We start from the raw sequence: 14,014 nt of genomic DNA on the forward strand, positions 1-14,014 counted from the left end.
TTAGGTGAATATTAGGGTCAGTGAGATGTTCAGTAGATAATGGCCACCAGATCTGATGGTCTGGAAGCCTCCTGGTAAGAGAACCAAGTCCTGCAACTTGTCCTTTGATCTCCACAAGTGTAACATAGCATGCATGCTTGTGTTTGTGCACGTGTGTAGGTGTCAGTATACGCACGTGCGCACACAGTAAATAAATGCAGTTAAAAGTTTTGAAAGTTTCTGATTATGTTTTTTTAATAATTAATTTTAAAGTCTATGTGAAATCTTTTTTATTGCTCTAAAACACCTAGCGTGAGCCACCCTGATGTGACATTTCTGGTTTCTTTTCCTACAGCCCTGGTTACTTCTCTGATTCGGGCACCCGGTAAGAGGGTGACACAACCAGGCTTTGTTTGCTACCAAATGAATGTGCTGAGTCCTTCCATTGTTCCCAGACAGCACTGTTCTGAAGCTCAGAGCAGGCTATGCTCGGCGCCCGGGTGGAAATCTGTGATTCTGCTGGCGCTGCAGGGGCTGCAAAGGAATCTCGCCTCTCCAGAGTGGCATGACCGCAGGGGCTGTCTCAGTGTTTCTATTGCTCTGCCAACACACCAGCCACTTGGAGAAGGAAGTTTATTTGGATTACACTTGCAGGTAACCTTCTACCACTGGGGAAGTTAGGGCAGGAACTCAGGCAGGGCGGGAACCTGAGGCTGGACCTGAAGCAGACACCATGGAGGGGTGCTGTTTATTGGCTTGCTTCTCATGATTTGCTCAGCCTGCTTTCTTATAGCACCCAGGGCCACCAGCTCAGAAGTGATACTGTCAATAGAGAGCTGGGCCTTCCCACACCATCAGTCAAGAAAATGTACTGTAGCCTTGGCCACAAAGCCAAACTGGTGGGGGCATTTTTTTCAGTTAAGTTTCCTTCTTCCAAAATAACTCTAGCTTTGTATCAAGATGATATAAAACCAGCACAGTGGTCTAGCCAGGAGACACTCCTATTGACCAGGGGTCCCACTTAAGTCCTACCTCTCGTGTTGTCTTAGTGATTGATGTTTGCTAGTAACCCTACTGTAGAGGAATTTTAATTCAGAACATGGCTGCTCTGGCAAGAGATCACATCCAAAGACCTAGGTCTGTGTGACCTGGATGGAATAAAGACACACCTTTAATCCAGGAGACAGAGGCGAGCAGATCTGAGTTTAAGGTCAGCCTGGTATAGAGCAAATAACAGGCAAAGAAAAGCTTAGGCCCAGGCATGGTGGTACATGTCTTTAACCCAAACAATGAAGGCAAAGTTAAAAGAAAACACCCATGTTTGAAAGTGATAGTTAGTTGAATGGCAGAAAAAGTGATGAATCAGAGAAAGATTTGACGGAATAGGAAGTGCCCAACTCTCACGAGAAGAGAGAGGAAAGGGAACCTACTTAAGGGACAATGCAGAGAGAGAGACAGAGAAAGAGAGAGAGAAAGAGAGAGAGAGAGGAGGCAGTTTTAAAACCAGGACAGATATACAGAGACAGGTTGAATGAGAGAATAAAAAGACAGAACAGGCCAGAGAATGGAAATGACTCAGCCCAGACCTCAGTAAGAACAAGCAAGGGTGAGTTTCTTAAGCAGTAACTCTCAGAGGCTGAAAGCATGCTAGATTGTACATGGGTTAGATTGTACAGAGGCTAGAAGCTTCCAGGACCGGGCTTGGGTTAGCAGAAGGAGGTAGTAAGCCTTCCAGACAACAATTGAAGCAAGCAAATAAAAGTTCCTTTTATATTCCTCTCCTATATCCTCTCCTGGCAGGACTATGCTGCCCCAGACCAGCTAGCTGCAGTGACTTCAGACCTCCTTCCCCACTTTCTGTCTGTCATAATCTAGTTGGGACAGGCTGAAGAGGCCTTCCCTCCTGGGAATTTATACCTCACCCATTGAGCTCTCTAACCGAGAGTGATGCACGCTGGAGCTTTCTCACCATCCTCAAATAAAGGAAACCACCCACCACTACGGGAAAAGACAAGAGTAAGAGGAGCCACTGAGTGGACACCAAGAGAAAGTACTGATGACATTGTTGGAGTTCCTGTATCCAATAGCACCTGGGAGCAGAAACACACATCAAGCGTCCTGTGGGTTTCAATGTACTTTGAGAAGGCTGCCTGTAACTCGCTACAGGGAGTGTTCTAATATACTTAACCTGTATGAGAAATCTTAGAGCCATTAAGAGATGGAAAGACAACCCTCCCCCAGGCATCTCCCTCTACGTCTATTGTAGTTGGAAAGGCTTCCTTGATAGAGGGTAGAAAACCAATGCTTCCTGAGCATCTCCTATGTGCCAAGGCCTGTGCTGGGCATTGTCTTGTACAGTCTAATCTTCCCAGTGTTCTTGGATCGTAGGTACATTACCTGCTTTTTGGAGTTTGGGAAATCTGCTCAAGGTCTACCCTGTAGTTCTTTGGTGCTGGTAGTCAGGACTTTGTGTCTTTTCACATCCACCAGCCCTATAAAAATGCTGTGAGTGGTCGGGAAGCCGGGCTTTGTGGAGCAAACATCTCCAGTGCTCTGCTCACAGCTCCGAACACATTTCTGATTCCAGCGCGTTTATGAAATGGCCGGCTTCCAAGATCTCAAGTGCACATTGGATATCCTCTCACTGTTACAAGACTGTTTCCACAGCTGCAGGAGCTTGTTCAGTGCAGGGGCCAGCACAGTGTCTGCCTCACAGAGGGAGGCTAACACCCCCAGGGACAACCAAGCGGAAATCAGAGTCAGGAAGTGAACAAGGATCTTCACGTTTCTTCAAGACCACAGCAAATTAGCTTCACTTGCATGAAGTAGCCGATGACCAAATTCATTCAAGACAAATTTATTCAGGCAAAACCCTGGGTTTTCCCTCTATGTTCCAGTTGGCCTGATCTCTCACTCCCAGCTCCTAGAATTGCTTCTCAGATAAGCTACTTGCACTGTAATCATCACCGTTCAGGTTGATTGGTGGCGGATCACCAAATCAGCAATCTTAGGCCTCTTGGAAATAAATAGCATCTGTGCTCTGACTCAGGAGGAAAAGGCTGTTGATGTGGGGCCTAGCAAGAAACAAGCCCGGGCCCAGAGAGGACAGGCCCTGGAAGAGAGGTCAGTTGCAAGCTGGGGACTCTCCTAAGAAATTCTCCCTTCACAGAACTTCCTTTGAGAAAATACTCTGAGGGTGGATTAAGCATGCTGGAAGGAAGTAGAGCAGTGTTGACTGCTTTTCCTCTCCTGAGTGAACCTTCAGTGGAAGATGCCCCATCCTTTTCGTTTATGTTACACAACAGTCTTGGCTAGCCCCTCAAGGAACCTTCGTTCCTGTCACTACAAATAAGGACTATGCTCCTCGTGAAGAAGACAGTTAGCTATCATTCTCCACCCAGAAGGAAGCACAGCACGGTAGTTTGTGGCATGGCCAGCACAATTGTGATAGCTGCTCTTGGAGGTCAACTTGACTGTACAAAGAAAGAACTTGGTACCAGTGAAATGCATCTCTATGTGCCTGTGTGGATATTTCTAGGGAGGGTTGATACGTAGGAAAGTGCTTTTCATGTGGATGGCATTTTCCAGGGGGCTGGCGGCCTCGATGGAAGTCGGGGGAAGTGAGCTGCATGTGAATTGCAAGCATGATCCTTTCTGAGTCTGAGAGTGTATGTCTGCTGCCATCATACTCCAGTTTCTTTCCCCTTTCAAGGTCCAATACCAGCAACTCTCCAGGGAGTTCCCTGGCCATTAGTGGAAGTGGACTCAGATGGTTGAAGTATCTAGCATTCTCTGCTTCTCTAGCACGATATTAGGAAATTATTGGATTACCCAGCCCTTATTATCCAATCCAATAACTCCCCTTTTATAACATAGATTCTATTGGTTCTGTTCTTCTGGAGAACCCAGTTTAATATAATGGAATAATGTTTTGTAATCATCTGGGTGACTGTTTGCTAGTCAGTTTTTGTAACAGAAACAATGACCTCTTACAATGGTTGATTTTGTGATAAGCTTGAGTTAGGTATCACTCAGGTAGCTAGCTAAACATTAACTCTGCATGTGTCTATGAAAATACTTCAGGAAGAGGTGAGCACTTGAATCAGTGTCTAATCCATGTGTGTGAGGACATAATGATGGAGAGATAAAGAGGGTCCATGGAGAAGTTTGCTCTTTCTTCTGGTGCTGGGATGCCCCACTTCAGCTGTCCTTGTACATTGGAGCATTGGGTTCTTAGGAGCATGTACTGTGGATTTCATACTGACTGCATCTCCATTCCTACCAAACACACATCCATCAGCAGCCATTAGGCTGAAATACATAATGGTCTTTCCTCCATCTCTAGCTTGAAAATAGCAGATTGAATTACTCAGCCCCTGGAAACATGTGCCTCAATTTCTATAATTCCCACAATAATCCTGTCTCTAAAGCTATCTAGAGATTCTCTCTCTCTCTTTTTAAACATTCATTTATTTATTAGTATACAGTGTTCTACCTGTAGGCCAGAAGAGGGCATCAGATCTCATTATAGATGGTTATGAGCCACCATGTGGTTGCTCGAAATTACACTCAGGACCTTTGGAAGAACAGCCAATGATCTTAGCCTCCAAGCCACTCTCTAGCCCTAAAGCTTATCTCTTATTGACTCTTCTGTGCAGAGCTATGACTTATTTCCCCAACTCAGTGGCTTTAAAGTGCAAACCTTGTGGCATGCACATCTTAGTATCTTGGTGGGAATGGGAACAGGCTCTGCTCCAGCAGCTCCTATACAGGATTTATCCTGTGACGCTTACCATGGAACAGTAAGAAAGAGGCAGTACTCACACTCTCCAACTCGCTCTGAGCCCCCCCATCTAAAAGTGATATGCACTGTTCATGTTACATTGGCCAGAGTCACATCAAGATGAGTTCTACTGCAATCCAACTTCCAAGTTGAGAAACGAAGAGCTGAATGACTTAGTTTGCTGAATTGCTGGAAAGAAACACCATGGCCATGGCAACTCTTATGAAAGAGGGCATTTAATTGGGGCTTGCTTACAGTTCCAAGGGTTTAGTTCATTATTTTCATGGTGGTATGAAGGCAGATGTGGTGCTGGAAAAGCAGCTGAGAGTTCTATATCTTGATCCACAGACAGCAGGAAGAGAAAGTGACACTGGGCCTTACTTGGACTTATGAAATCTCAAAGTCCACCCTCTGTGACACACTTCCTCCAACAAGGCCACACATACTCCAACAAGGCCATGCCTTCTCAAATAGTACCACTCACTGATGACTAAGCATCCAAATATATGAGCCTGTAAGGGTCATTCTGATTCAACTTACCATAATGAGTGTTTTTGGAAGTGTATAGAATGTTTTTGGAAGTCTGTGTAGCTGTTTAACCTATGCTCCAGTGTTCTGGGTACCCTCGGTATAGACACTTAGAACAAGGCTGTTATGAAGGTTAAATTAAAAAAAAAAAGTCTGTAAAAGACTTGGCACATGACCATTATTCAACACATGAATCATGTACATTTTGTTAAATTGACTATGATTTTTTTCACACCTGAAATACACTGCCAAGATTCACCCCAATCTTTCCAACAGTTATGAAATATTGCCAGTCCTTCAGAGACTTCAACAACTGTCCCTTTTCTTTTTCTCTCAATCTCCCCCAAATTTGTTCGTCCTAAAACATGGAACTGGCAGAGTGCTCCCCACATTAAAGGGAGCTGAGTACACTGAAGAATGAGAAAACACTTTGAAGGAGAGCTTTACAAATAGAAATTATGACTGTACTTCTTATATATAGCAAGTATTATTCTAGTACCTAAGATCCCTGTAAGTACTAGAACGGTGTGGGCTTCACTAGAAAGAACATAATCCTGTCACAGTGCTTGAAAAACTAGGCCTGAGCATGCGGTTATTATAACAGTGTGGGCTCTGCTGGCCAAGCATGTTATTACAGTTTCAATGGAACCATTATCTTGTTAACAGAACACATGGTGAGACCTGCAGCGGCTTCCTGTGTCTCCCTGAGAGTGCCCACACTCTGGCTTTCCCTAGGGAAGGCTGAGGACTGAGGCACATGCTACCGTGCCTACTTCCAGCCCCCTCCAGCCTTGCACTAGGTTGGCAAAGCATTTTCAGAGTGTAATAATAAGATTTTCTGTCCTGGTGTTGATGCCTGTCCCCTCACTGTTCCCCAGAGATTGACCTCCCCCTCCTTTTTTTAGAAGGGGTTCATTAATTTTGCAGAACTGGGGCCAGGGACTTTTGGTGTTCGGCAAGTGGTTTCAGCTCATGTCCGCCCTGGGGTTGTTTACATTCTCCAGAACTGCTATTGCAAAACCTCCAAGTTTATTTTATGTAGTGAGGTTATTTTTGCCAGATGAATTCATTTGGTCAAGTTATTTTTACGATTTTTTTTTTCTTAACTCCCTAGAGAAGATCTAGACTCCTTTTTGTGTGTCTAGGAAAAACAAAAACAAGCAAACAAAAACAAAACAAAACAAACAAACAAAAATCCCGAGTCTATTAGAGAAAAAGTCTTGTTGATGTAGATCAAAGGTTCTTAGCACTGAACAAGAAAACCTCTGCCCCCAATGCTGGGAGAAGACACTACAGGACGCTGATCACAATGGCTTGATTTTGACACTCCCAGAAGTGTGCAAATGCATCTCAAGCTGCTCCAGTAGATGAGCACAGGAGGAAGCCCAGTTGGAGATTCATTCCGATGGAGCACCTGAGACTACCTAAGACTAGCTAACTGGCACCTTAGAGCCGACAGGAAGCAAAGGCACAAACCTTGGAGCCAAAGGCCTGAAATGACTCATCCAACTACCTTACAAGTACTTAACAACTGATTTTTACATAGAAACTTAAACAATTTATTTCTATTGTTTTTTTAACTCTCTCTCTTTCTTTCTCCCTGTGTGTGTGTGTTTGCACATGAGTGCCCTGCCTGATGAAGCAGAAATGTCAGACCCATCTTGAGCTGGCCTTACAGGCATCTGTGAACCCCGGATGCTGGCTGAACTCTGATATCTGTGAGAGCAGGATACATACCTGAACCTGATAACTGACTTTTGTAGTGTACAGTTATTCCTGTATAGGGATGGGATGGATACACAGCACGACTTGCCTGCGTCACTTCTCTCTTTCCATCCTGTGAGCCCCGGGGTATAACTCAGGCTGTTAGGCTCGGCTGCAAGCATTTTTACCTGCCTGACCATGTTGTTGGCCCCGGACCTTAGCAAGATTAGAATGTCGGTGAAGGGGGTGATCCTCCAGGTAGGAACAGCAGCATGGGAACAGGTTTAGTGACAGGGCAAAGAGAGCTGGGGGAAAAGCTACAGATAGTTATCAGGGTTCCACTGGCTTAGATCACAAAGGCACATGCTCATGGATTGTGGGCTTTATCTGGGTCAAAGTTTGTCACTGGGGGATTTTTTTTTCTCTTAAACCAAGTGAGTGAAGGGATCAGTGCTTTCTATTAGAAAGATTATCCTAAATCCTGAGGGATGGTTCTGTGGGTAAAGTGCTTGCCTTGCAAGACTGATCGCCTAAATTTAAGACTCAGAACCCATACTAGAAAAAAAAAAAAAAAAAAAAAAGCCAGATGCAATTGCACCTGTAATCACTGAGGCAGAGACACAGATATTATCTGGAATCTCTTGAGTGAGCTAACCTGGAGCATGCAGCCCACAGCCTAGCAAAAAGAAGAAATGGCTCCCCTGTCTCAATAAGGTGGATAGAGACAACGAACTCATAAAAATGGTCTTCTGATTCTGTCTCTTTGTCTCTGTCTCTCTCTCTTGCACACACATACACACACACAAATACACACAGTATCAGTATCAGTATCAGCAGTAGTAGTTGTTAAAAAGGTCACCTTGCCTTATGTGGAAAAATAAACAAATTATGGATTGGACAAGAGAGATGGGGAGGTGAAATTAAGGATGAGCGAAAGGAAGAAAACTGCCAAGTTATTCAGAATGAAAAATGACAGGGAACCCAGCTCTGGGCAGGAGAGATGGAGTGTCGGGAGCTCAGAAGTCCTGCACTCACAGATAAGGATTCATGTAAAGCACGCAGAATTGTCTCTTCAAGAAAGAGCTACATTACCTGCTTTCTACACAGAAGTCCAGGAATGGTGGTGGCTCATAGCTTCGGTGATCCTTGTGCTATCTGTATGGCCAGGGGCTGCCCTAGGCTACCACAAGCAGGACATGAGGTACTTGATAATCTAGGTGACCTCTGTGCTTTCCGTACAGCCCGGGGCTTCCATAAGCAGGACCGGAGGTGGCTGATAGCCTGGACGACCTCTTTGCTATCTGTATGAGATCACACTAGGTCATCCCTTCGGTCCTTACGATAACACATGTAGTCAATCAATAGAACCCATCTTCATGGAAGAGGTCACATGTACTTTGAAAAGAGTTTTGATATAGTCATGCCTTAAGCTTTGTTGTGCACATGGGATTGAGTTAATTGTCACTGGGAAATCTTTTTCCAAATTGTACTGTATTTTAAATATGAGTAAAAAAAATGGCCCGATTTCAGACTCTAGAAGTTTAAATCAACACTAGCAACTGAGTCGTGCTGAACTGGATTTCCTCCCTACTTCACGTTACTCTTCCGTCAGTTGCATTTGCAGACACTCCCACAACAGAATTCTGCAGACGTATCTGAGAAACAGGAGGTCTCAGGATACAACCCAACACACATTCACTCTTTCTGCTAATGATTTTTGCCTAAGGAAATACTCAGTGAGGCTGCGATGGGATCAGGCTAGCAGAATAATCTTACTACCGTGGGTGAATGTACCCTGTAGAACCAAGGGGAAAGAATCGCTATGACTTTATTATCAGGCATAAGAACTCCATATTAATTGCTTAACGGTGATAATGATGATGTTGACAATTTTAGAGTGCATGCACTCTCTGCACCAGTGGCCTTCAGGCATTCTGCATGCATTATACCTCTTAATCTTCAAGCAACCCTATGGTGTGGACTCTAGTCTTATTGGTACAGGATAGAATAGGACATATCACAAATTGTTTAAGCACCTTGGGTAAGGGCATTCCCTGCAGAAGCAGAGAAACTTGAAAGTTTCATTTCAAGGACCTCCTACACTCAACAATTCTATTTGCCGAGCATGACAAACACTTCTCAGTTTGAACGTCAAAAATGATTTTCTCCTATTTGTTCTGGCATTCTGAAGAAGCACATCACGAAGGTGTCTACTCCACTTTGTCTCTAGAAAAATCTTAGGAGAGGTGCAAGAAGCAAAATGCTGTTTTTTCGCAGATTCAGGCTCCAAAGAATAGAAAAGGGGAAAAAACAAACACTGGTGTTTTTAAACAATGAATGTTGTTTTCTTTTAGCCATGAGGGAATTTTAAGACTTGACAAACCCATTCGGCTTTCAAAGCATTCCACATTCCCCACCCACAAGCAAATGCCAGAAGGTGCCAGTTTGAGCCAACACTGAGTTCAGGAACAATTTTCTAAATACTGGATCAGATTTCTTCAAGTCCACACTCCACAGATGAATACCTCCATTGTCTCTAATGGGCTTGATGAAATATGCTTAGTAATTTATCAATTCATTAATTAATTTTAAAAGAACATTTCAGCAAGAGATGAGATAGTGAGGTACAAATGCAAACCAGAAAATGATAGGGGATTACTATTTCAAAAGGATTAAAATCACTCCCCAAGATCTTTGAAATTTGAGAGGTTGGTTTTGTGTAGTCTCAAATTCAGCAGAGGATTTTCTGGGGTTGGGGAAGTCTCTGATTACATAAAGAAAGAGTTTCCTCAATTTGAAGGAGAGTTTTCTTTTTGGAGAAGAAAAAGAAAATGTTGATTACAATTATTATGTTCATTCAACTGCTGTTCATTGGAAGTGTACCGTATGCCTAGACCCATGCAAGGCACTAGACTACAGAAACACAAAGCATAGATCTTGTTGCCTAGCATATCTGGGGTGATGTACAAGTAAAGGAATCGTGTAATAAAGTGATAAAAGAAATGTCTGCTCGGGACCTGGGGAAGCAAGGCTAGAGGGGTGAACCCATACTATGTTGCTAAGATTCGGAATAGTCTATAAGTGATGGAGAGCCATTGTCAGAACAGGCAGACAATACTAGAAGGAGCCAGCTATTATCGATAAAGAACGAGCTAGAGGGTGGGGAAGCATCGCAGGCATACTGAGCTCCATGCTTAGTAAAAATCATTCCAGAATGTTCTGATGTCTCCCTGTCTTTTCTCCAGTCTATCTCTCCTTGCTCTAAGACAAGAACTTATAAATTCTTTCATTTTTTCAAGATTTTTTTTTTGCTCATATGTGTGTTTGTGTATGTGTGTGTGTACATGCACACAGGTGCCCATAGAAGCCATAAGAGGGCACTGGCTATTGTGAGCTGTTGTGTGGATGCTGAGAGCCAGACTGCAGTCCTTTGCAAAGGAGCAAGAGCTCTTCACTCTGCGCCACCTCTGCAGCCCCATGTCTTACCTTCTAAAAGTGCTATCTTATTTCCAGGCTTTTGAGAAATTCAATTGGTTTATACTTGAATTTCTCTGTCATCAGATATGGCAGTTTGAATAGGAATGGTGCCTATAAACTCATGTGTTTGAATGCTCGGTCACTATAAGGAGGTGTGGCCCTGGTGGAGGAAGTGTGTCATTGTGGAGGCGGGCTTTGAGGTCTCATACATACTCAGGCTATGCCCAGTATGGACACAGTCTCTTTCTGCTGCCTTCAGATCCAGATGTGGAACTCTCAGCTCCTCTCCAGCACCATGTCTGCCTGCATGCTGCCATGCTTCCTGCCACAATGATAATGGACTGAGCCCCTGAAACTGTAAGCCAGCCCCAGTTAAATGTTTTCCTTTATAGGAGTTGCCTTGGTCATGGTGCCTCTCACAGCAATAAAACCGTAAGACATCAGATATCATAACTTCTATGGATTGAACCCTTTTACATGTATTGAGACTTGTTGTATGGCTCAGAATAAGGTCTGCTTGGGTACATGTATGTGACGTATGTGGGTATATGTAAATTAAAATTAGTTACATTATTGCTGTGATAAAAATGCCACATTCAAGGCTGATTCTTCAAATCCAGCTTACTAGACCCACAGATCTTTAATTCAAAATATCACTGGAATGGACCTTGTAGAGTTTGCGCTTCCCTCTGAAACTTCATAAGCCACCCCTATGCTGTATTCATTGTTCTCAACATTATCTTCTAAGATTCCATAACAGCTCATTAAACTCAACACTTAATGGCTTTTCCAACCCAAAGCTCCACAGTACTCTCCCAAATATGGTTGGGTTTGTCACAGCAATATGCCATGAACTGGGTCCCCATTTTTTGTCTTAGTTAGGTTTTTCTTGCTATGATAAAACACCTTGACCAAAAGCAACTTAGAGAGGAAAGGGTTTGCCTGGCTGATATATCCAGATCTTAGTCCCTCTGGGGAAGCCAGTGCAGGAACTATGGCAGGAAGTAAGGCAGAAGCCACCAGAGAACACTGCTTATGGCTTGCTCCTCTTGGCTTTCTCAGCCTGTTTTACACTGCAGCATCATCTGCCAAGGGTGGCACCACCCTCAGCAGGCTGGGCCCTCCCACACCAATCATTAATCATGAAAATGCCCCACAGATGTGCCTACAGGCCATCTGATGGGGCTATTTTCTCAATTGTGGTCCCTCTTCCCAGACAACTGTAGCTCATGTGAAGTTGACAAAAAGCCAGCTGGGACAGGTGTGGAAGGTTTAGGAAGTGAGACCTAGTTGGAGGAGGCAGGTTGCTGGAGAGCATGTTGCTGAAGGTCTATTTTGCTGTTGGCCTCTTCTGCTTCCTCTCTGCATCCTGGCTGCCAGGAGATGAACTGTATACGGCTCGAGTGCTCACAGATAAGCAACTGGAGAAGCCAGGAATGTTAATCACAAAGGGTTGTCTCCCCAATGGAGGAAATGTACAGCTGTTTCCCACCCAGAAGGCTGGGCATGGATGTTAATAACCTGGTGACCTTAGCTAGTGGTAGGGCCCGGACTTCCCCAGAATGTTTATCCCAGACTCTCCCTCCCTAGACCTTTATCTTTAGCTTGTTTCTCCATCAATGGAACCCATCCTTAGGGAGATATCACAGGTCTATCCTGTGGACCTCCATTAGACACCACACCAGATCCTACTCATTTAAGCAATAGCACTCACCTTTACGGTAGAGGGCTCATGCACTTTGCAGAAGACTTTTGATGTAGTTGTGACTTAAGCTTTAATTGTGTACATGGGATTGCAATAATTGTTACCAGAAAACTGTTTTTCCAAAATTGTCCTGTACTTAAGTATGTCTGAAATAAACTGGGTTGGTGTCAGGCTCATCTTACCTGCATTTCCTTCTTACCTCACGCAGTTCGTTTTTCTACTGGCAGCAGAGCTTTGTTTAGCTGTACACTCCCAAACATGATGTTGTGTCTTACCACAGGCTCAGAAGCAACAGACTGGATGATCATGGACCCGCATATGTATTTCCTTGTGTGAGCTGACATTTCTCAGGTGTTTTATTACAGTGCTGGAACGCCGACTAAGAAAGTAAATCAGTAGGGCTATTAGCAGAACAGTTTATTGAGGGTCCTTAAAACACTACATATGGGGCCTGGGAGACGGCCCTGGGTTAAGTGCTTGCTATGCAAGCAGGACTGCCATTCAGATCCTCAGCACCCATATAAGAAACACCGTGCGGGCACCCCATGATCACACTGCTTGGAAGCTCAAGACGGAGGACTCCTGGAATAAGCCGTCTAGACTCTCCGAGCTTGCAAGCTCCAGGTTCAGCAGAAGATCCAGGCTCAGTAAATAAAGAGGACAGGCCCTAAGGAAGACATTCACTGTCAAACTGGTCTCAACACGAATGTGCCATTTGTGTATGTACCCACACATGTGAACGCACACACAAATCTAGAAATGGATCTGCCAGATGATCCATTGATTCCATTTCTGGACATACAACCAAAGGCAGGGAAATTGTGCCAAAGAGATAACTGCCTGCCATAGCTGGTGTGGCACAATTCACAGGCTAAGAAGTCTGTGCAGCTATTACCCTAGATATCAGACTTGATGCCACACAACAGATAAGGAAAATATGATCTATAGAGAAAACTGTTATTTGGCCATAGAATGACATCTTGTTACTTGCAGTGAAATGGATGGAAAGGGAACTGGAGATTTTCATGTTAGGTGCTGATACAGATACAGATACAGAAAAACAAGGCCTTGGAGTGTTTTCTCTCACCTGTGGATGTAGGGACTTCCTGAAGGCAGAAGAGAAGCTGACAAGAGTGGGAGGGTGGGTAAACGGCTGGTTTTGATCAGAGCTTCCTCCGTGTGTGTACAGAAATACTACTGAGTTTGCATACAAAATTACTGCATGTTAACAAAGATTTAAAAGCCTACATTATAATAAAAAGATCCTCAGAAAAGCTGGAGAACAGATTCTATCAGTGGCCTTCAACTCAGCAGTGCCGATTACCCACTACAAGGAGGAACTTTGCTAAATGCTGCACGCTTAGGAGACTTTAGCAGCTGGGGAGGAAATCCAGTGCGGGCAGTTATTGGCTGTGCATCAAGCCTGAGCTCCCTCACATCTGCAGTGACCGCTTTGGTAATGGTAGACTGAGAGAGTCCTGTGGGAAGTGGCGTTAACTGAGGCCAGTAACATTATCAAGTCATCCATACTGAGCAAACTGGGAGCAAAATCAAGGTGTGCAATTCCACAACAAAGATCCTACATTTCTCCACAGCGCTGGCAGTCGAGGCCAGGGCCTGTTGTGAGTGCCCCGGCCCTGAGCTGCATCTCCAGCCCTCTTTCTCGAGAATATCAACGCTGCAGCAAATCTCCCAGGCCAACTGCTCTACGTAGGTGTTCTCTTGCAGTGAAAATGCCAATCTCATTTCTTGCTTTCCAAATGCAAGCACCTGAAAGCGCTTTATTCAGCCTTTGTATTTTAAGCTGGACACCTGTACCCATGACTTGGAAAGGATAA

The sequence above is a fragment of the Meriones unguiculatus genome, chromosome 20, assembly GCF_030254825.1.
Source record: "Meriones unguiculatus strain TT.TT164.6M chromosome 20, Bangor_MerUng_6.1, whole genome shotgun sequence".
In the NCBI taxonomy this organism is placed as follows: Eukaryota; Metazoa; Chordata; class Mammalia; order Rodentia; family Muridae; genus Meriones; species Meriones unguiculatus.